The sequence below is a fragment of the Panulirus ornatus genome, chromosome 16, assembly GCF_036320965.1.
Source record: "Panulirus ornatus isolate Po-2019 chromosome 16, ASM3632096v1, whole genome shotgun sequence".
Classification (NCBI taxonomy): domain Eukaryota; kingdom Metazoa; phylum Arthropoda; class Malacostraca; order Decapoda; family Palinuridae; genus Panulirus; species Panulirus ornatus.
Window position 1 is genome coordinate 37,096,337 of NC_092239.1, and position 25,116 is coordinate 37,121,452.

Genomic DNA, 25,116 nt, shown 5'->3' on the forward strand with positions numbered 1-25,116 from the left:
ATGGTATGTGTTGTAAACCAACCCGAGTCTGTAGATACTGCTTCTTGTTGATTATCATCCTGGGTCCGCTTAGTGTACTGAAAAGCCATCCCCCAGCCCATAAGCAAAGCAATATGGGCCATCCCGGTCCAAACTGCGTGCTGCAGATTATGTCTGTACCATAGAGAGAGAGAGAGAGAGAGAGAGAGAGAGAGAGAGAGAGAGAGAGAGAGAGAGAGAGAGAGAGAGAGACTTTTTGTGTGTTGAATGTCACCCTAGCCCCACTCAGTGTCTTCTGAGGGACATGTGGACATATGCAATGTGTGGGAGCGGAGTGAGGTGGAAGGGCAGGGGAAGACAAACGTAGAAGATGAGGAGGAGGAGGAGATGCAGGTATGAACGGGGGAAAAGGCACGTATGGGTGAACAGAAGTAATTACGAGCTTGAGGGGAGATGTATAGTACTCTAAGGGATAAGGAAAGAAAAGACTAGTGGAGGGGTAGTGTGAGGGAGAGGCGTGCGCGATCAATCTCTCTCTGTCCCAGTCTCTCGTCGGAGTAGATGCAGAAGGCGAGATGTGAGGTAGAGAGCTGGGCTATTAGTCACGGGGAACGCTGGGACTGTGGAGGACGAAGGAGTGTGGTAGACAGGCAGCAGAGAGAGAGAGAGAGAGAGAGAGAGAGAGAGAGAGAGAGAGAGAGAGAGAGAGAGAGAGAGAGAGATGTGAGAGATGTGAGACGGGCGGTGTGTGTGGGAGGGAATATCTGGAAGGAAGGCTTTCTGGAGGAGAGGGATTTGAAGCAGTGAATCCTGAAGTAGAGGGGTTGCGAGAGACGTTGTTGCGATGGATGGTGTTGTGAGGGTGTTGCGAAGGAAATGGTGAAGAGGAAGGCTGGCTCTGGAGAAGAAGGCTGCGTAAGGAGGTGATTGCGAGAGATGACGTTGTACGAAGGAGGAAGTCCTGAAATCGAAGTTGTGGGACGGTTGAGGGTGTGAGAGGAGGTAATAACTGCGAAGGCCAAGAGCTGTGGTGGTGAATAGATCCTTGGAGCAATAGGCGTGTAGGGGAATGGAATGGAATGCAAGGGAAGAACGGGCGTAGCGGAGGCAAGATGTGAAGAAGGTATTTGGGATAGAATTTATGAAGGAAGAAGGGGTTATGGTGGGAGATATTTCGAAGGAGCATGATCTAAGCGAGGGGCTTAAATAGATGTACTGACCCCATGAACTGCAATCGAATCTAATTCTTTAAAAAACCCAAACATCTAACGACCCCATGAACTGCAATCGAATCTACTTCTTTAAAAAACCCAAACATCTAACAAGTCTTAGAATAAATCTAGATCATATGACCAGTTCTTACCATCGACCAGAGAAACACCATACATACAAAACACAAATTCCTATAAATGGTACAAATTGTGGAAAAACGAAACTGGATATTTCCGTTTCAATTTCACCAGCATACCATCAAATCGAAGGACTAAATTGTTTGATGAAGTCGATTAGTTGACAGAAACGAATCTACGGAAAGGCCTTTGATAAAGTTTTTACCCAAATACTTCAAATTCTATTGGCAGAAACACCAGCAACGTGAAAAAAATTTTTTTGTTTTAGCTCACAAATATATCTTTTCTCTCTGAAAGTGTTGGTCATTCAGATGATCCTTCCAAAGAGGCTTAGAATTTCTTTAAATCTCTCAGTATCTACCAAAGAATAGTGATTTTTTTTTTTTTAGTTGAGTTTCCCCTTACATATTTACTTCAAATTATGGATCGCTTGCTGTTCTATCCTTACCTTACCTTAATCACTTACATCAGAGGGATGTGTAGCCCTTGACGAAACATGTCCAGTTAAGAGGCCAGCAGAAGCACTTCTGTTAATAGCTTTTCCTGTTTGCGTCCGAACCCCAGACATACACTTTATATTCTGACGTTTGCGTTAAATACATTTGAGTGAGCATTTCGGGATGGGAGCTAGACATTCGTGGAGTCCCGTGTGTGTGTGTGTGTGTGTGTGTGTGTTTATACTAAGGAACACAAACATCTACACACACGCACGTGGTGTATTGTTAAGCGTTACTTACCAAGGGCAGGCGCTGAACCGTACGGGTTCGAATCCGGAGTTGGTCACTCGGCCCACACCCAACCCAGATGTTCGTCATTCCGTCAGGGATGGTCCACAAATGTGTATCTGGCTTGAGCTGTGTGTGTGTGTGTGTGTGTGTGTGTGTGTGTGTGTGTGTGTGTGTGTGTGTCTGTGTGTGTGTGTGCACAGGAGTAAAAGACATGGTAAATATAAACAGGTGTTACGAGACGGGACAACACGAGTGAAAAACTTTAACCCCACGTAACACGCGAATAGTAATTACATAAGAGTAGGGCACAGAATCTATACCCCATACATCAAGACGCATGCTACAGACTTAGGATGGCAAAGACTAAGGCACAGAATCTACGCCCTATACATCAAGACAGTAATCACGCATCATCACTACTGACGAAGGACTCATCAACAATGACGAAGGATTCACATCACTACTGACGAAGGACTCATCACTAATGACGAAGGAACTAACAACTACTGACGAAGGACTCACATCACTACTGACGAAGGACTCACATCACTACTGACGAAGGACAAACATCACTACTGACGAAGGACTCACCGAGAATCCCGAGGCGGAAGTTGACAGTGACGACGACGACGCGTCCGTAGGCGGCCAGGACGGATCCGTCGTACGGGTTGCCGCTGTTCCACTCGTACGACTCCCCGTGGATGTAGACCAGCACCGGGTGACGCTGGTCACGCTTGCTGGCTGTAACACACACAAGATGGCAGGAGTCAGTGGCTGGTGATAGAGACATATAGATAAACACATAGACAGATAAACACATTAGTAGGTATGTAGATAAACAGATTACATATGTTGGTAGATTGAATATGTATATATATATATATATATATATATATATATATATATATATATATATATATATATATATATATATATAGATAGATAGATAGATAGATATATAGGTAGATTAGACAGACAGACATATATACAGTAGGAAAGATAAACATAGATATATAGATAGATAGATAGATAGATAGAGAGAGAGAGAGAGAGAGAGAGAGAGAGAGAGAGAGAGAGAGAGAGAGAGAGAGAGAAAGAGAGAGAGAGAGAGAGAGAGAGAGAGAGAGAGAGCTACACACGAAACAGGTACTGTACAATAACAAGCTATATTCTATCATTTGGTTGTTACGTAAATAACCTCCGGAATTATACACTCAATAGTCAACAACAAAATGCCTGTTGGGATTAAGTGTGGAGAGTTATGGACTTATGAAAATTTAAGGGAGGAGAGAATTCGAATACGTAAATCCTATTATTCTTTTACAATCATTTTCACACACACACACACAGACATATCTGGCTTAAGCTTAACACACACACACACACACACACACAAAGTGAAGCCAGATATGTCATTGTGTGTGTGTGTGTGTGTGTGTGTGTGTGTGCGCGCGCAGGCGCACAGGAGTTGAGACGGGGCAACACAGTGTAAAACATTCTCCTGTATCACATTTGTAGATAAATACAAAAACTAAAGAAAAAATCGAATATAGATTCAAGGACGATTATTCAAAATTGCGTCAAGGACATGTTGAGATTTCATGCAATTACACTGCTATAAACTTTCAATTACGTTAAGATCGTATCTCATGAACATCTAGTATCACTTTGGATGAGAGACGGGACGATCAAAGGAGTGTTGACGAGGGACAACCGATTTCAAATCGAAGCAAAATCTTAAGTTCGCATAACCTTGGATTACCAACGCGCGTTCGCGTAACCTTGGATTACCAACGCGCATTCCAGTTCAAGCTACACTTACCAACACGCATCAACGCGGTGTAAAGGAATTTCTCTACTAGAGAGCCAATAGAGCCTCATATTAAGCTTAATATTTTCAACCAAACTTACAGAAATCTTTCATCTGCTGTACTGAAGGCTTTATTATGCTTAGGAAGACGAAATGTATAAAGTGGGGCCAGAAACGCCTGCACTCCAGTGGTGTCGCCTCTCTACAAAAAAGGAATTTCATGCCCTACAGAATCGTCGAGTAAACCCATTCTTAGCTGCTGTACCACCACCTCCCTAACGCCTGAAGAAATAACGCTAATCGCCAAAAATCACGCTCTTAAAGGTATATAAAAGCACCCGGGAGAGAGACATGTTCACCCGACGAAGACCCACCACTCCGTAACCAGGAACGGTGGAGCGAGGAGAGGAACCATTCAGGATACGTTGGCGCCCTGGAGTCCCATCCCTACCCTCGATTAAGTTCATTAAGGACTCCACTTTGTGCAGACCGAGTCTTGGTTTACAGACAGGGGAATGGATACGGTCGCTGCTCGTGTAGGGAGGGTGGAAAGGGAGACGGAACTACTTTGGAGGCCATTTCTGGGCAAGGTTGAAGAGGACGGCAGAGCCTTAGCATTCCAGTGTCGGTTTGTCTTCACAGACATCGCTAGAAGTCCAGGCTTACATCCTTGTAATCTACTTCTATATTCATAAGACGTTTACGTCCCCCTTCGTCCAGTGGGACGATCCCTTACGGTAAGATCGCCTGGCTTTTGACCTGATCCTTTAATCAGATTAAAAGCCAGAGCCTCCTTACCCAAGCGCTGTACCTTTGTGCTCAAGGTGGTTTGGTTAAAGGCTCTCTGAGGCAGTGGTGTGAACGTAGCCCACGATCCGGCGATCATGAGAATGGGTTCCTTGCATGAGTGCCTTTGTCTCGTACATGCATCGAGGTCATTCAAGACTTTTTTTTTTTGGCAAAGAATGAATCCCTGTTTCCCATACCCAACTCATTTATGATTTCCATATGTATTTTCTTTAAGCATCCAACCCAACATGTCTAACATATCACTACTCTTGTAGAAAAAAAAATCACCCAGCGAGGCCTCCAATCGAAGAACGTTATTACATAACCATGTTCTCCTAAGTCCCCTCTCACTGTCCACGGCCAAATGCATCATCACTACGACCATCACCACCTCAACGTAAGCGCCATGACAACAGACATCACCATGATCAACTGGGAATCCACCCAACATCGCACTAGACATCACCAAGCGCAAGAAACGTCATCAACTTCCACTGGCAACATCAACACGGACGGACGTTACCATCTCAAGGACACGAACATCAATACGAACAACTATTACGAACTCAGATCATCGCGGACGCACCAGCACCGCCACCACGGACATCACCACCACCGCAATGGACACCATTCCTATTACCTTAATCACCGCTATCATCACCAGCACCCACCGTACACCACTACGAGAGACATCACCACCTCGGTCCAAGGCATGACCACCACCATACGTACCATCACAGCCACAGGCACCATTACAATCACCAGTCATCACCACAGCGGGACATCACTACTTTACCTAGGACATCAAAAAGCAGAGGCAGACAACAGATGAAATGAACGCTCTATACCTGCCGTAATTACTGCTTCATTCAAAACGAAGTTTATTGATCTATTCCGTTAGACAATGGTGGGCCCAACTTCCCAGTATTCCATACTCCCAAAAGCTTTTCCTGGAACCTTAATTTTCGTTCAGGGATTTTCTCATAGTCCTCACTATTTTTTTTCTTTACCCAGGGACATGCACGTTATCTCAAAAGCTCTCGTCTCTCTCACTCTACCGCTGACACTTCGTATTTACAGAATTTCTCAAGGAGTTCGACCCCTCAAGTTTCCCCAGACTACCTGAGCTTCTCTCAAAACCCTTATTCTCTCTCTCTCTCTCTCTCTCTCTCTCTCTCTCTCTCTCTCTCTCTCTCTCTCTCTCTCTCTCTCTCTCTCTCTCTCTCTCTCTCTCTCTCTCTCTCTCTCCCACTTGTTTCTCAGTCTTTATCACCCTCTTCCTAAACTTCTTACTTTACACTTCCTACTTTCAACTAGGATTCCCTCCTCCCAAGTCTTATCCAACTCCATTCAAGTCTCTTCAAGAATCCTCAAAGGCACTGAAGACTTTTCCCCTCCCTAACATCCCCCCCGAGGTCCTCCTCAACTCTATACACCCCTCATAATCTTGGTCACCTCACAATCGCCTCAAAGACTTCTCAGGTCGCTCCTAGAAGACTCACTTTCCTCACTCTCCCTCACATTCTTCTAGGCTCCCTACGTTTCTTTTAAGCTACTCATTTTCCTCTTTAGCTTCCTCACTCTCCACTTTATCACCTCACGTTCCTCTTCAGTCATACTCCTTTGAGTAGCTTCTCACGTGCCTTAGCCTCCCTAGATTCCATTTAGCCCCCTTTCAGCTACTCTCCCAGACTCCTCTCCCTCAACACCCTTGCTTTCATACAGAACCCCTCACGCTCGTCTTGGCCTTCACACACACCTCCTGGACTCTACGAATCCTTATGACACTCCTAACGTATCTCCCTACTCCATAAGCCTGTCGTAAGGCAGCCTTATTTGATAACCTGTATCATTAAAGTTTACACTGATAACGCAATCAAACGGAAAACAGAAGAAATGTTCATTATAAACGCTAGACAGAGAATATTCCTCGAATACAAAGAAAAATATCACATTTAAAAATATTAAACCTACCCCTAATCATACTGGGTTATCAAATAGGATAATGAATAGGTTGGGATATATATATATATATATATATATATTTTTTTTTTTTTTTTTTTCATACTATTCGCTATTTCCCGCGATAGCGAGGTAGCATTAAGAACAGAGGACTGGGCCTTTGAGGGAATATCCTCACCTGGACCTCTTCTCTGTTCCTTCTTTTGGAAAAAAAAAAAATAGATAGATAGATAGATATACGTGGAAGGTGTGCCACAAGTCTGAATAATCTACTTTGGTGTGTTGGTCTGACGTTCATGAATTCAACGAAAACACCTTTAAGAACTGCCTCAGGTGCTGGGAAATAGAATCGTGAGGATAAAGTGGGACGTGAGGCGTCAACAATACATTCTCCGAAATGAGATTCAACATGCTATTCGACAAGAAAAATATAGAGAATATTCCTATTCCAGGAAGCTACAGACGCGAGCAAATCCCTCTGTGCTTTACTCACAATGGGATCTAACCCCACCTTACCCACGTATGTGACACACGTTCTCGATTCTTTAAGGCTGTTCCAATGTCTTGCTCGGGAAGTACTTTACGCAGAAGCCCTGAGAAACGCGAGTACGTTAAGGCTTCCTCCGCAAGTCTGAAAATGTCGAGTTTGGATCATTCCGCTCTCTTCTTCCGCTAAAGTGAGCAGGGTCTGCTCAATTTGTCCTTCATCCAAGTGGCGAGAACGTCTGCTCTCGGACCCAGTGGGAGAGTGAGAGCTCTGCCTAATGTTTCCATGGAACACTGGTAGCTCATGGACCGCCCACTCTCTCCGAGGATCTTGTGAAGTGGTGGGCAACCAAAAAAGTGTATACAGACGCATGGAAACGTAGACTCGCTTGTATAAATATACGCCTAGGGATGTTAAGAGAGTTCAACAGCAAACTAAACTTTAACAATTTTCACGGTTAAAAAGACCCTGAATTTGTTCCCCGATGGTCGAAAGACAGACAAACCGTGTCTAGGAACATTACTGCATATATGTTGCAAATCTTTGAGAAAGCTGAAACCGTGTGGTGTATCAAGCCATATTCTCAATTCTACAGATAATGAAGAAGACGGACAGATAGCCTCCAGGTAAAGCGCTCTACTTTATCTCTAGACTTGCCTAAGACATTCTCTCCAGCAACAGAAATGAGCAGACGACCGGAGAATACCCTCATATGTTTCTCCACAACACAGTTCTACTCGCCCCACAGCCTCTCATCATTTGAGCTGCGACCGGCTATCTTCATCCTGATCCCCAGCCTACACTGTGGAACTTTTGTTTCTGTACGGTCATACACAAGACACTTCAAGCTCAACAGTCACTCATCTACTCGATATGAAGACCATCTGCCAGTGAATATATATCTACCGCAGCCTAAAGAAACTGAGCACCTCTGTGGATCTCGCATTTGTTAACTTCGAAAGTTTCTCGCATTTGTTGACTTCGAAACTTTCGACCAAGTAACCGACAAAAATAGTCAACACAGCCGTCAACCTTGGGCTGCAGAGATCTTTCGCTTCTGTTTGCTTGCGTATATCTCCATCGATGGTCTTCAGGCGTAGCGACTGCGAGACGCCATGCCGTCTCCACTTTCCAATCCATCATGTGTGTTATTCCACAGGGCACCAAGATGGGAAAACCAAGTGCTTTCTCAACCTTCTGAATGATGACCTGATAGACGAACATGTTGCGTGGCGGTACGCCAGACTCTACTACCTCTTGGTTAACAACAGTTCCGGCAATAGCTCTTCCCACTACACAGTCATTAACTCGATTCCAACCACACCTCACCTTCTACCGTGTCGCTGCACACCAGCTGCTGTACTTCCTCCCCCAGTGGCTGTTCAGTCAACCAAGCTTCTTGGTGTCAAGTTAAGACGACAAATGAAGACTGAGGGAACATGTTGATACCATCATCATATACACTAGTTATCGTCTCTATATTCTTCGTCGTCTCAGAACGCTCAAAACTCCTCGCACTTCAGCTCGAGAACACGTCCACAACTTTAATTTTCTCAAGACTCGCCTCCTCCTCCTCCTCCCTGCCTCATTTTTCTTCAACCACTACACAACCGAGGAGACTAGATAAAGGTGTAGAAAAAGGTCAGATCAATTCTTGGTCCCTCTTGCATCGCCTATCAAGGGGAGCTCAACATAATGAACCCTCCAGACTTTTAAAAAGACCCACCAGTTCCCAACCTGACACTTCGGGATGAAACTACTCCACCATCTGTCTTCGTCTCTCCCCCTTTCACCCGAGGTGCCTCGTCCTCGAGTCTGCAGTTCGGCTACATTATCTAACATACACGAACGCCTCCAAAGACCGCTACAAGAACTTCCCCATTCCAACTGAATCCTCATCACTGTATAAAGTCCTTCGAATTCGTAGGTGTAAAGAAATGCTACCATCCTTTTTAAAAATCCTCTCGGTAGTTTCTCAGTTATCAGCTACTGGGCGTTCCCAATTCAGTAAACCCTTAATTATCATCTTTATCATCGCGCTCATTACATTTTTTTTTTTTATTCTACCATGTGTGCAAATGAGGCCATTCTTCTTTCGCTCCCGACGCTATCTCGCTAAAACTGCAAAGGTCATTAGGTAGAATGCCATGATAATGACTACTGTTATTACCTCTGGGGAAAGGGGATTAAAAACTGTCACGCACGTATCACCTACGTGTCGTACAAGGCGACTAAGAGGCACAAATGCCGCGGGCTGGAAACCCTTCGCTTCTGTACCATCACCTTCCACAAGAAAGGAACAGAGAAAGGGAACCAAAGAGGATCTTTACCACTAAGGCCCAGTCTTCTCTGTTCCTGACGCGACACACACACACACACACACACACACACATCGTCGTCATCGGCAATAACATGGGGGTAACAAGACGTCAGTGTGGCCTCCGACACTCTGGAACATTTCTGCAATTGGGATCACCAACTGGGCCCATTGGACCGTGGTCAGTGAGTTTATTACAGTCGGGGTTGCCTGTAGCATAAGGGAAGGGAAGTGACATTCACTGGATGAGTAAGATTATAAGGGCTGGGAAGATGTGCCGCCCCCTAAGGCTCAGCTATGGCAATGGTAAAGTAAGTAAGGATATGCTGCTGTGCTGGGTGCTTATCACGCGTTCGTTACCAACAAGGTGCGTTGGCGTATATATACGGGTTGGCTTCAACAACACGAAGTTAACATCATTCGCTGTTAACATCATTCGCTCTTCTACGGAGAGAGAGAGAGAGAGAGAGAGAGAGAGAGAGAGAGAGAGAGAGAGAGAGAGAGAGACGAACACTAAGGGTCTGTAATCTTCACAGAGAAACGTTGGCAGGCACCGAATCATCGAAAACTGTGCAAACAATGTTAAGCGGATAAATGATTTAATTTCTTTTTACCTCTCAAGCGTCGTAATAATCTGCAAGAATGCTGGCAAAGAAAACAGATACACTTCAACGGTAAACAAGCAAATTATTCAAACATGTTATAGCGAAAATAAAGCCAGTTTAAATGTTTTGGTACAATGCTGACTGACCCACGTTATAAAATACGTCGGGGTTAATGACGAGGTTGATCAAATTATAACTTGATTATAACTCCTATGGGATTCAGGAACTCTTAAAAGGAGGGGAAAAAAGAAATACTAACCCGAAGGGTTAACTAGAGACAAGGAGAACCACAGCCATGGTCAAGCCAGCGGGGGGAAAAGATGAGAAAACGGTGATCAATTAGAGAAAACGGTGAATGATGAATCAGAGAAAACGGTGAATGATCAGTTAGAGAAAACGGTGAATGATCAGTTAGAGAAAACGGTGGATGATCCATTAGAGAAAACGGTGAATGATCAAAATCAGAGAAAACGGTAAATAATCAATTAGTAAAAACGGTGACATAAACAGAGGGGCAAAAATCCCATAGTTCCGAGTCGAATCTCTGTGTAGGAAAGTGTGAACAACGACAAACACTGGGAGAGGAGGGAGGTGGAGTGTGGACAGCAGAGGTGAAGGCTGAACAAAAAATGAATTACAGGAGAGCCAGACACACAGTCTGTCAGGGAGGAAACGAAAAGGACTTTACGAAAGGCGAAAAAAAAAGAAACTTTGCTGAAACTTTATTCAAAAGTCAGCAGATATTTTGGAAATGGATCAACACGAGCCAGAAAAACTGGTGTAGATTAATAATTAATCTTAAAGAGAGAAGCCAAAGATGATTATAATTACAGTAATCATTACTCCCACGTCTCGGTTATATATCCTAAATAGAAAAAGTAGAAGTAATGATGAAACTGTCACTGTCTTCAGGGTTTCGAAAAACTGCTACGAGTGAATAGAAATTATAGCTGAAACGGCACTGATCACTGGCCTAAGGAGGTATGAATAAAAAGATCTAATACTCATGGATGGCACTAGCAAGGAGGATTGAAAAGTAAAGAAGGGATGTTAATACTTAATACAATAGAATCTTTATGAGGAAACCTATGGTGATGTACACACGGAAAAAAAAGTACCTTCACAGATTGGACCAATAAACTTCGAGATGATCAATACATCTCGTATAGCCTCGGTAAGGCCGGTACATGTAAACACGAGACATGTTTCCTAATATTGTAGGTGGCCACACTCTTTATCCAATTCCACCGAAATATGAAATCAGTACAATATTTACTAAAGCAAATGACTAAGAAATGTCGCTAGCAATCGATGTAGTGCAATATGAGGCCAGACCGCTGGGGATTTTTCGAATATTTTCGTCTGGTGTGTCACTGCTTCACACAAAAGTGGTTGAAACTTTTTTTTTTTTTTTCCTTTTACCGTGTACCTACCCAGGCCCTACGGTAGCACATAACGACAAATTCATCGAGGCGTCTACACGAAAAGACAAGTGTATGGAGGTGGGTGGTGGAATTAAAAAGAGAACTTTCAGAACCATTGAACAATCCGGAAAATGGAAGAGAGGACCGAAAATGTGAACAATGCATCGTAAGCTCAAACAGATTACGAACATTAAAGTTTATCACAAGTTGATGGATAGACGGGAAATGAGATATCTATTGGCAGGAGGAAGAGAAGAAAACACAGGTCGGTTAATATAGGAGAGATTGGAAAGAAAGAAAACGATTTTTCTCGGGTCAGATACTTGGTAATAAATCACTTTTTACACAACACTTTTAAAGATGATCCGACACACGTAGCATTGCTTTACAAGAACTCGATCCTTTGATAACTGTCGATCGGTAAAAAATCTCTATGAAAACTCTCAAAGTAATTTACAGTAGGATGAAGCGTTTACACAATCTTACCGACAGTCAACAATTTACCGTGGCTGTCAAATGAACAAGAATACATTCCCGTTGGAAAATAATGAGGGTACAATTCTAATGGCACGGGAGACAGCGAGCCTCCTCCTAGACAATGGTAGTAAAGTTCTCATAATGGCCTGCGTTAACTACCGGGAGATAGACTGGGACACGAACGGTCCACAACGCTGGGGACGACACTTGGGAGCCTCAGACTTCCTGGGGACGACACATGGAGGCTCAAGACTTACTGGGGACGACACATGGAGGCTCAAGACTTACTGGGGGGGACGACACATGGAGGCTCAAGACTTATTGGGGACGACACATGGAGGCTCAAGACTTATTGGGGACGACACATGGAGGCTCAAGACTTACTGGGGTAGATACATGGAGGCTCATGACTTATTGGGGACGACACATGGAGGCTCAAGACTTACTGGGGTAGATACATGGAGGCTCATGACTTACTGGGGGGGACACATGGAGGCTCATGCCTTACTGGGGGACACATGGAGGCTCAAGACTTACTGGGGGGCACACATGAAGGTTGGACATACGGGATACATATAAGACACACACACACACACATATATATATATATATATATATATATATATATATATATATATATATACACACACATACATGGAGTACAACGAAAAAGGGAAGGTCTAGACTTCAAAACCTCGAAAGGGAAATGTCACGGTTAAAAGCGAGACGAAATATTTGGTAAATGAGGAAATTAGAAAACGTCTCCATCATTTAAACAGACAAGAGGAGGGAAATGGATAGTTCTCCCAGGCTGGGACTGATTATATTCGCATATGATTTGAAATGCATCCCATAACGGGTTCTACCGTTGGCACACATCATGTGCCAACGGTAAGTACACGAATGCAAGGCGTCCAATGGGCGTTTGAGATCGATGTCCCTGACTTCGATGCAACGGTGCGCATTACATCCGTAAAGCGCAATATGCAGCCGAGTTCCATCTGAACTAGGCTGAGACGAGGTGATTTCTTGAGGCGTAGAGAGAGAGAGAGAGAGAGAGAGAGAGAGAGAGAGAGAGAGAGAGAGAGAGAGAGAGAGAGAGAGAGAGAGAGAGAGAGAGAGAGAGAGGTGAAGGGAGCAAAGGTTAAAAGAGAGTAAAAAAAAAAAAAAAGTTCAAGAACAAAGTTCGTGGGAGGTAAAATGCAGGGAGACGAACGCAGGAGTTAGCGAGTAAGGGACAGCAACAGGTGCGGCTGACGACGAGAGAGAGAGAGAGAGAGAGAGAGAGAGAGAGAGAGAGAGAGAGAGAGAGAGAGAGAGAGAGAGAGAGAGAGAGAGAGGAGTATGGAGGGAGAGAAAGGGAATTGAGAAGGAAGGTGGATGACAAAAGACATGGTGGGTGTGAGGAGAAGCACGGATGAGGGACGGATGGCGAAGAGAGGATACGGTAGGGAAGGAAATTACGAGGAAGGGGGAGGTGAAGAAGAGGGTGCGAGGCGAGGGAGGATAAGATGAGGAAAATAAGCGAGTGGTGTGGAAATGACACAGAAGGAAGCCAAGCTGACCTTAAAGAGGACTCGAAAGTCACGGGTATTGAAGCGTGGGTTCACACACCCACCCACCCACACACACACCCACACCCACACCAGAAAATATCTGCCATGGTCAACACAGCCCGACGCGGGAGCCTCGTAAGTACGAAGCGTCATCACGTCTTCCATGGCTCCTCCTCCGCCAATTCCTGACACTTGACTCAATACCAACCAAGCCCATACCCTGGGTCGGTCGTATGACGGCAGGGTACGGGACCCATCCAGCCACACCCGTTGTTCCCCCTCCATCGCTACCGCTCGCGTGACGTACCGTCGGCAAGACAACACTGACAATACGAGACGACATTGCTGAGGTACACGGTGCGGAGATTAGGACTGACCTCCATCTGAACGGACGATCGTCACCATTCTCTCCGCCGGCCTGTGTTCAAGCTGCCACACATTTAACACCAGAAAACCCAATGAAAAACGTCCTAATTTCCATATGAGAGAGTCGGCGCAATATAAGGCTAATAATGTAGGAGGTTCATTACGATCCATGAGCACGTTCATCGACGCTAAGATCTCCCTTCTTAAGGATTACAAACTTTGGTGGTGGTGGTGGTGGTGGGGGAGAGAACCCCCCCCGCCATCATTATCGTCGTCATCATCGTCTGCGTCCTCCAGTTATTGAGGGCCTCGAGGATTAGGTCGAGGAGGGGATCAGCGGGGCCGGATGGAAGCCAAGGAAGGTCATCTGATTTTCAGAAGAGGATGGGAGGGGAAAATGTCGGCGCTGGCCACATTTTCCATCTCGACTTTTTGATAGACGTATATATATTATTCCTCTCTCTCTCTCTCTCTCTCTCCTTTTTTTATCATCCTTGCTCCTCTACCCACAACGACCCCACCCTTCACCATTTTGTCAAAGGTCTTCAGCGGCCGGAAGCAATTATCTCTCCACTTTTTTTCATCCCGACCCCAATAGCCAGTGCTGGAGTTGCCCTCCCCCAGTTGAAATCCAGCGGAGGATTTGCTCGGAGCTGAACCCCACTTGAAGAGCAACTCAAAAACTGGACTTCCGTGGAGCCACTGCTCCAGCTGGACCCCTCTCTTGAAGAACTGCTCCAACTGGATCCCTGGAGAGGAACTGCTCCAACTGGATCCCTGAGGAGGAACTGCTCCAACTGGATCCCTGAGGAGGAACTGCTCCAACTGGATCCCTGAGGAGGAGCTGCTCCAACTGGATCCCTGAGGAGGAGCTGCTCCAACTGGATCCCTGAGGAGGAACTCCTCCAAATGGATCTCTAAGGAGGAACTCCTCCAAATGGATCTCTAAGGAGGAACTCCTCCAAATGGATCTCTAAGGAGGAACTCCTCCAAATGGATCTCTAAGGAGGAACTCCTCCAAATGGATCTCTAAGGAGGAACTTGCTCCAACTGGATCCTGAGGAGGAACTGCTCAACTGGATCCCTGGAGAGGAACTGCTCCAACTGGATCCCTGGAGAGGAACTGCTCCAACTGGATCCCTGGAGAGGAACTGCTCCAACTGGATCCCTGGAGAGGAACTGCTCCAACTGGATCCCTGGAGAGGAACTGCTCCAACTGGATCCCTGAGGAGGAACTGCTCAACTGGATCCCTGAGGAGGAACTCCTCCAAATGGATCTCTAAGGAGGAACTCCTCCAAATGGATCTCTAAGGAGGAACTCCTCCAAATGGATCTCTAAGGAGGAACTCCTCCAAATGGATCTCTAAGGAGGAACTCCTCCAAATGGATCTCTAAGGAGGAACTCCTCCAAATGGATCTCTAAGGAGGAACTCCTCCAAATGGATCCTGGAGAGGAACTGCTCCAACTGGATCCTGGAGAGGAACTGCTCCAACTGAATCCCTGAGGAGGAACTGCTCCAACTGAATCCCTGAGGAGGAACTGCTCCAACTGATCCCTGAGGAGGAATGCTCCAACTGGATCCTGGAGAGGAACTGCTCCAACTGAATCCCTGAGGAGGAATGCTCCAACTGGATCCTGAGGAGGAACTGCTCAACTGGATCCCTGAGAGGAACTGCTCCAACTGGATCCCTGAGGAGGAATGCTCCAACTGGATCCATGAGGAGGAACTGCTCCAACTGGATCCTGGAGAGGAACTGCTCCAACTGGATCCTGGAGAGGAACTGCTCCAACTGGATCCCTGAGGAGGAACTGCTCCAACTGGATCCCTGGAGAGGAACTGCTCCAACTGGATCCCTGGAGAGGAACTGCTCCAACTGGATCCCTGGAGAGGAACTGCTCCAACTGGATCCCTGGAGAGGAACTGCTCCAACTGAATCCCTGAGGAGGAATGCTCCAACTGATCCCTGGAGAGGAACTGCTCCAACTGATCCCTGAGGAGGAATGCTCCAACTGGATCCTGGAGAGGAACTGCTCCAACTGGATCCCTGAGAGGAACTGCTCCAACTGAATCCCTGAGGAGGAATGCTCCAACTGGATCCTGAGGAGGAACTGCTCAACTGGATCCCTGAGAGGAACTGCTCCAACTGGATCCTGGAGAGGAACTGCTCCAACTGAATCCCTGAGGAGGAATGCTCCAACTGGATCCCTGGAGAGGAACTGCTCCAACTGATCCCTGAGGAGGAATGCTCCAACTGGATCCCTGAGAGGAACTGCTCCAACTGGATCCCTGAGAGGAACTGCTCCAACTGGATCCCTGGAGAGGAACTGCTCCAACTGGATCCTGGAGAGGAACTGCTCCAACTGGATCCTGGAGAGGAACTGCTCCAACTGGATCCTGGAGAGGAACTGCTCCAACTGGATCCCTGGAGAGGAACTGCTCAACTGGATCCCTGAGGAGGAATGCTCCAACTGGATCCTGAGGAGGAACTGCTCCAACTGATCCCTGAGGAGGAATGCTCCAACTGGATCCCTGGAGAGGAACTGCTCCAACTGGATCCCTGGAGAGGAACTGCTCCAACTGGATCCCTGGAGAGGAACTGCTCCAACTGGATCCCTGAGGAGGAACTGCTCCAACTGGATCCCTGAGAGGAACTGCTCCAACTGGATCCCTGAGGAGGAATGCTCCAACTGGATCCTGAGGAGGAACTGCTCCAACTGAATCCCTGAGGAGGAATGCTCCAACTGGATCCCTGAGAGGAACTGCTCCAACTGATCCCTGAGGAGGAACTGCTCAACTGGATCCCTGAGGAGGAATGCTCCAACTGGATCCTGGAGAGGAACTGCTCAACTGGATCCCTGAGAGGAACTGCTCCAACTGGATCCCTGAGGAGGAACTGCTCAACTGGATCCCTGAGAGGAACTGCTCCAACTGGATCCTGGAGAGGAACTGCTCAACTGGATCCCTGAGAGGAACTGCTCCAACTGAATCCCTGAGGAGGAATGCTCCAACTGGATCCCTGGAGAGGAACTGCTCCAACTGGATCCTGGAGAGGAACTGCTCCAACTGATCCCTGAGGAGGAATGCTCCAACTGCAAGAGATTCGCTAACGACTTGTATATGCATTATCACCGCGAGTCTCAGCTGCCAACGCTGACGAACAGCATTTTGCCCAGTGCGTCCTTGGTTCCCAAGTCCACCAGTGTCATTGCTGGGAAAAAAAAACGTGCAATGCTCGAGTGCAAAACAATCAAGTCTTCAACCATGGCGTAACTACGTGCAGGAGGGGCCCGGTAACGCCCATATATATATATATATATATATATATATATATATATATATATATATATATATATATATATATATATATATATTCTACGTATTCTTTTTAAAAGCGCTTGAAACATTTCCAGGAAATTAAATGAATATATTAATTTAAGTTTCAGGAAATTAAGCGTCAATATTGATGGCAATATAGCGCTTTAGCAGTCACAGCCACGGACGAAAGCTCCAGTCACGGACGGGAATACGTCCAATATCAATTCAAGAGACAATGAGCGAGCTTGCAGTATTTTCAGGTTGTACGTAGATACAGAGAGATGAACACACACACACACACACAAACACAACTTTCTGCTTCTCGTGTTCGTTTTACATCTCAACCGTTTTCTTTCATTCTCTCCCCTTCTATTCTACCGGAAACCAGGTTAACAGGAGCATAACAGCTGGGCACTTCGACCCCCCCCCCTGTGTTAGGTCATCGCACATGCTCTCCAACAGTCTCCACCAGCGATGTCCACTCGTTTTGTCTTCTACCACAGCCCTCAGTCACCAGTCACAAAAAAAAACGAAATCTAAAAAAGGAACAGGATACTCATTTGGCATGGCAGTAAACATTATCCATCTAAGCTCAAGGATTATGGAAGCTGGGTAGCTAGCGGTCTCCACATCCACGTCGGCAGAATTCAGCCAGAGAGAGAGAGAGAGAGAGAGAGAGAGAGAGAGAGAGAAATAAGGCTTTTGAACTCACTGTAGCTGAAGGCAGCCGCGCTGGGCCGAGGCGAATGAGTGAGGGAGGAACCCGGGCGTGTGAGCTTTGCTCTCCATATACGTATATCCGCGTCCGTCAAGACTTTAAGAAGGGTAAGAAAGAAAAAAATATCTAGTTTTTCGTCGTCTGAATTATACTGGCGTCGGCGCAATGGCATAGACTCGGTCATGACATATTTTATCAAGGAAAGGACGCAGCGACTGTTGCTAAGGCCTCTATTGATGTAACCTCGGGACCATCAAATAATATTCTGAAACCTCGCTTTCCTTGTGCTCACGGGGGCTCACAAGCGCACTCGGGGGAAACGAAATTGTACTAAAACCTTCTGATTTACTCGGGGACATTAAACTTGCTTCTGGGCAGATTTACGCAACTGAAAGTTGTTCACCATAATAGTTCCAGCCTATTCCAGTTTCTATACGCATTAAAAGAAAGCTGGAAAGGAGAAGCAGCCTTCGACAAGACAAGGAAGGCAGACCACATCATTTTTCCAGATACTGCATGACGAGAAGACCCAGGATACACTCAATGCATCACAGGCACGTGAATGACCAACAGGAAGAATGAAGGCTGCTGGATGAAGACATACCTACCTCTGGACAAAGATCAACCAGAAAGGCCGAGAGACAAAGACAGAGAGAGAGACAGTCACATGGATACTGGGGTCATGGAAGGTTCAGGTCATAAAGAAACTCGCTTTTCTTTAACAATGATGAATGGTAACCCTGGAGTTGCCCCATGACGTAGCTGACTAAGGCTCTTCTCCAACCACGATAGTCCTTTTGTGTCTCACCCCACCACGTCATCACCCTCGCTCCTGGCTCTCATCCTCCCACGTAGTTCCATCATTTTTTTCCCATGGGGGGTTGCCTGTCGTCCACATCACCCATCACTGTCCCACACGGATCTCTTCCTCCCACGTAAAACCTTCACCCCCCGTATTGGTAATCTCCCTTCCACATAACTTTACCACCATAATCTTCCCTAGTGGTAATATTCCTCCCACATTAACTCCAGTAACACCACCTTCCCCAGTGGTAATATTCTCCCCACAATAACTCCAGTAACACCACCATCACCTTCCCTAGTGGTACAGCCTCCCCTCCCACACATCCCCAACAGCACCACCTTCCATCGTCTCTCACGGACCATCCTCTTCCAGCAGAGTCGTCCTCGAATTTCTACAATCGTATCAGACTAGCTGGTCGTAACACTGTCCAGGAGCGATTATATTTCTCCCTCGAGCCCTCCAACACCAACCCTCTAATTATTGCATCCCTCTATTCTCCAACAGCAGCGTCTCCTAACATCTCCCTCACCAAGTCCTCCAGCACCATTATCTCCCTTTACGGTTTTCTCCCTCGTTGCGTCTTTCAATACCAACACCTTCCCTTCACTGTTTTCTCCCTCGTTAAGTCCCCCAACATCAGCATCTCCCCTTCATTCTTTTCTCCCTCCCTCCCTCCATCTTCCAGCATCTTCCATCATGAGATGGTTGACAGGCAGAATACTAGATGACAGCGTACCGAGCCGCCGTGGACCTGTGCACGTCTTATGCTGAATCTAAATTTGGGTTTGCCTTACTCCCATGGCCCCAACTTTCCTTCTGCAATAAGGCTCTGGTGGTGGTGTGGTGGTACATGATGAGGGAGTTGTGGTTATGGTGTGCGAGTGTGGTACGGGTTGTTGTGGCACTGCGCTCGAAGTGATGGTTGTGATGACAGTGGTATAGTCCAGGTGTGTGGTTCTGGTGGATAGTGGTTTGTGGTGGTAGATGCAGTTTTGGTCGTCATAGTCGTTATGGTTAAAGTGGTATTGGGTTGGTAATGTGGGGTGGTTGGGGACGATGGTTTGTGTAGTTTAGGGTGGTGGAAGCGCTGGTTGTTGTACATGCGGCGTTGATGACTGTGGCGTTATAGTAATTGTAGTGGTTGTGTGCTGTGGTGTTGGCAGCTGTGATGTTAGCGGTGCTGATGTCGGTAGCGGTGGTAATGGTGTAAGAAATGATGCTAGGAGTAGCAGCGGGGGCTCATGTACGCACCAGTGGTATTAGTACAGGTGGTAGATGTGATGGTGGTAGAAGCAATGACTGAGCCTTTGATGGTATTTTTCTAGCAACATCTTTCGTGGCAGAGGTATCAGCTGCTGCTGTTATTATTGTTCGTGGTGGTGAAGGTGGTAGAATGATGGAGGTATTTAGAGGCAGTGGTGGCACGAGTGGTGATCATGATGATGGTGGTAGGGTTACTGTTGGAGAAAATCTGCGTAGTTGTGTTGGTGGTGATGGCAGTCGTGTTGGTGGGTGCGAAAGTAATGCTATGCCGGAAGTGTCATACGCACGGTGGCGCAACTGGCAGATAGATATTCAGCCATATTTGTTCACCGATATTTGATATCACCTAAGAATCATATATATGAGCAACACTTGTATCCAGATGCGCGACGTGTGACCGAACAGTTTTCGAAATATCCGTCAAACCATCATCTTCCACTTCCACCACACACACACACACAGAGTTCTGGTAATCATAAAGACTCCCTTGCATCCATCATAAGAGAGACACTGATGGATGATACCTATCAATTCAGACTCGATATATACCGTTATGATGAATCCACTTCTCAGTAACGAAACGAAACATGAAACTTGTAAGTAGTGAACACTGTCTAAAAGCAGCCCAATATGATGTAAACTTATGAAAATTACACGCATAACAACTGTTAAACAATCTATAGCAAAAAAAAAAAAAAATTTACTTGTATACAAAAAGAGACGAGTCAACGCCTTCACGATACTGAACCAGGATTCGAAACAACGAACCTTTACCTATCAACAAAACACACACAACTTAAATTTCAACTCTCTATGTCGACCACAACCAGACATAACTCCCTGCAATATGTAACCACTTACCATGAGAACTTTAAGGACCTTTAAACGGCCCATCACACTGAACATGCCACCCGTTATCTTCTCACTGCGAAAGCCGACGCCTCTCTGACTGTCCACGCGCCAAAACATACCACCCTCACTTCCAACATGGCCACCTCAGTTACCACGTAGTCATTATCAATTTCTCATTCACCATAAAAATTGCAAAACAGAAAATATATCTACAGACTTCAAAAGACAATACTAAAGTCATATGACTAATAAAACAGGTTTACATAAATGAATACGCCAGTGATATCGTAAACAGTTGGTATACAGAATTACATTCAAGCGAAGTAGACTCACAGAGGTTTACGAGGTTGTTTGACAGTATAATCATTACTACATACGACTGTATACTGTCTTTTATACATCGTAACTGAGGTTAAAGGTGTAATCAACATGTACAATTTAACATGGGACACGTCGTGAATAAAAACTCAATATACCACTGTGAACACATATTTCTCGAGCGGTCTAAGCAATTTCGAAATGATCTTACGGCTCGTCTCGTCTTGGCAGGGCTGGTTGGCTGTGTGAACAAGACACGAGTTCTCCACTCATTACGGTGGTCCTCGCTTCTGTTGCTATTTCCATCAAAATATGAAATCAATACGCTGTCATACGACGGGAAATATCGCTAGCATTCGATATATTACAGTATCAGTAAGGGCGACTGATGTGAAGCCAGCCAGACCAATGGACAATTCTCAAAATCCTTCGTCCGTACTGTTATAATGAAGGTCTTGAGACGGGCCGTGTTACGTCGTTGCAAGAACTCTGTCGTATCGGCTATGAATACGGCAAAATCTTTCACCTAAAAAAAGCAGCAAGATTCTTTTTCTTTGTGGGGTACATGTAAACCGATCAATATAATGCTATTTCAAAACCTCTCTGTTGCTTCTCATTCCAATCCTTCTCATATTTCTCTCTTCGTTACTCTCTCTTTCTCTTCGGCCTTTCTCAGCCTCTCTCAAAAGCTGCTGACGAGAGAAGCCACGCAGAGACGGACTCCTTCAGCTTAACTTGGCCCATTTCGTGTGATTCCCCCGTTGGCACTTCGGGTTAAGAGGTCACCCATTACTTGAGAATTAGTTATCGAGTGGGTTGCTCTGTCCCCACAGCGGCACATGCACATTCAATGGGGGTCCCATGTGGTTACGGCAAGAAGGCAATACCCGCAATCACAAGCAGTGATATCAAGATGATCACAAGTTATCATAAGACCAGATGACACAAGAGATCATTCAGAATCAAATGCTAGACCCCTTCAGGAGATCTACCTTCGCTCCAACCTTTTAAGAAAGTTTTCGAAGCAAGACCTAGATACCGAACTCGCACAACCGCTCATCTTGTTATGTTACAAGACACACACACACACACACACACACACACACACACACACACATACACACACTGATGACAGTAATTTGCCATGAGTAGAGTCTTGAGTAAAGCATTCAACTGCAACGCAACCCAGCCATCGACTGCACAAAGAGCAGCAGGTGAGGCAGGAATTTGACAAAGGAAGAAACGTGTAGATAGTCAGTTCTAGCTACACCTTCTAGTTTTGTATCGTCAGCCAAGCTGCAGACCTCAGATAGGATAACTTACTCAAGGTCATTCATGTATATGAAACGAATGGGGTTCAAAGACAAGACCCCTGTGGCACCCCACTCGTCACGGTTCATTCAGTCGGAGGCCTGGCCATTTAGAGCTACATGCTTCCCCCCCTCTGTCGGCGAGTCAGTTACTAATACGTGCACACAGCTCGTCCCCTGTTCCACTTACAGAGCAATCTGTTGTGTGTTGCGATATCGAATGCCTTTCGAAAGCAGAGAGAGAGAGAGAGAGAGAGAGAGAGAGAGAGAGAGAGAGAGAGAGAGAGAGAGAGAGAGAGAGAGAGAGAATGTTTAACCAAACAAACTCACTACAAGTGGACCACCGATTTGTTTGCAAAGTTTGCAGCCTGAACTCGGAAAGTTACAAAGCCTCGTGTAGCCGGGAGGAGGCTATGGCCACTCGGACTCCTACTCTATGGGTCTGAGTGTTGACTTTAATCATCCATTTAGACGAATATGGTGAAATCTTTTACCCTTGGGTTCCCATCCTTTAACCTTTTACGTCTATCATACGAGATTTTTTTTTCCATCGGGCTGTCGCGTTCCTCATCTCTTTCATCAGACGTTTGTTCTATTCATCCATCACTGAATCTAACACACGTGGTTCCTTCGTGGTCCATGTAGCTGATTTTGATGCTGGCCAAGAAGTGGTCTGCCGCCTCTCTCGTAGGACATCAAATATACTATGGTATGAAGTATCAAGTCTACACGTAAACTCGTCTCGCTGCAGTATTACCTTACTCCACCATTTAGCATTCTGACGTTTCACATGCTCCTTCTGAATGCCATTAACTGTGTGTCTGAACAACACTGGAAACAATCCACATTTTCGTTTAGGCTGCTGCAATCAAAAGTACCTCGCACCACTTTTAAAAGCACAACATTAACTGCAAGCATATTAAAGTATAAGACAACTTTGGTAATTCATTAATTATACTCCTATGATAAGCTTAGTGGAAATCAACTAGTCACTTTTGATCGGCTTAAACAAGGTAAGCTTTGATCCATCGAAGATTCCATTTCTTAATTTTGCCCTTTCACTACTCCGTGAGAACAGCCTGTCCAAGCTGATCAATATAAAGCTAACATTTCAACTAATAAAGCCGTTTTGGGTGAATTCTCCCATCTAGTCTCCTCTTTCCCCCATCTTCTACTAAACCTATGTCCTCCCCTACATTCACTAGGGGTAGGATTTTACAAGTACTTTTCCAAAGCGTATGAAACCAAATGGCATGCCTGCTAGTGTCCTGAGTTAGCATCGATCCTCGCTCGCCTGTTTCAGATATTTTTTTCCTTCATGGAAGCATGCCTTGGTGCAGCCCATCGCTAATAAAGGAGATGGTTCTAATTTCCTCTTCTTCCAAAAAGTAAAGCTGTGGCACCCTATTCCTTCTTTCATCTTCCCTTTATCTACAACTTTTCTCCATTTGAGCCGGGTCTATAAGACACAAAGTTACACAAAGACTACAAAGATCCATGGGTCAAGCGAGGGGTGAGTCTGGCCTTAACACATCTGAAAAAGCAGATGAAAAAAAAAGTGAATAGCAAAGCAAAGGTTAAGCCACGGTATACATACAAGGTTAAGAGACACGTAACACGAATGGAATATTTCAGTTCCACGGTATACATACAAGGTTAAGAGACACGTAACACGAATGGAATATTTCAGTTCCTCCTTGTTATACACTAACACTCAACACAGCAAACTAACTTACTCCTCTTTTCTACACCACCAATGAATCTATTCGGCACTTCCTCGTGCCTCGCAGCCGTGGTGTTCTCTGAATACCACGGCGAGGTACCCTGTAAGCCCGGAAGTCACACGAGACCAACGCTAATGCGATGAACAAACTCGGGGTGTCGACGACACTGCCAATGAGCTCACTCAACATTCCAGTTTATCCTCCGCGTAAGATTGAACATTACAACACTGACGTCAGGCAAACCTCACCCACCATGGCAAAAGAAGCCACTCCACACTGTCCCCCAACATTCGTGACACTGACGTTGGGAAAGTGTCGAAGTCGAACGTACTACCGAAAATGGGCGACTCTAGGCAGTCCAATGTTCTGGCTGCCCGCTACGAACGACCAGTCTTACTCTGTCATTAAAGAGGTAGGCCGAGTCATATCCTCTCCCTCCTTCACCTGCCAAAAGGTCGGTGAAGAATTTGAGCTTCTTACTGCCTCCCTCATGCAAGGTTTTGACCAGCCAGGCGCATAGATCCTTCACGAATTTTGACGTGCTCAGTGACCCGAGGATATTACAGTCTTTTATATCTTTTATTTTCAATAGCTCGCTATGAGAGAGACATGCGGAGGGAGCTCACCGAGTTAGCTGAATACCTGGAGAGCGATCTTTATGACTGACGAATACAAGTGAGAGCGAACACCTACCACATCTACTTCAGTTTCATTTGATTTTTCCTAAGCCTTTCATATCGGAGTAAATTCTTCTATTGAATATCGTATTATCTGAGGATCAAATTGGAAGAGTGTCTTGATACGTTATCGTGTTGATATTGCTCTTAGCCAGTGCCTATATACCCCAAAGGATGACATGTAGATACCATCTGTGGTAATGTTATTAAAGATACAAGGAACAGCAAGTGAGCAAGCACATTACCCTGGGGTACAAGGAACAGCAAGTGAGCAAGCACATTA

The 25,116-nt window shown here is 45.7% G+C and overlaps 1 protein-coding gene across 3 annotated transcripts in view; it reads right to left on the bottom strand.

Annotated features, from left to right (window-relative positions):
* Nucleotides 1-20,912, bottom strand: part of LOC139754258 (neuroligin-2-like) — a 158,272-nt gene extending 137,360 nt beyond the window's left edge. For all 3 annotated transcript variants that reach the window (XM_071671609.1, XM_071671610.1, XM_071671607.1), the window contains exons 1-2: nucleotides 20,814-20,912; nucleotides 2,648-2,797 (exon numbers count right to left, since the gene is read on the bottom strand). The gene's annotated coding sequence lies outside the window, so the exon portion shown is untranslated. The remainder of the gene's footprint in view (nucleotides 1-2,647; nucleotides 2,798-20,813) is intronic.
* Nucleotides 20,913-25,116: the final 4,204 nt, after the last annotated feature.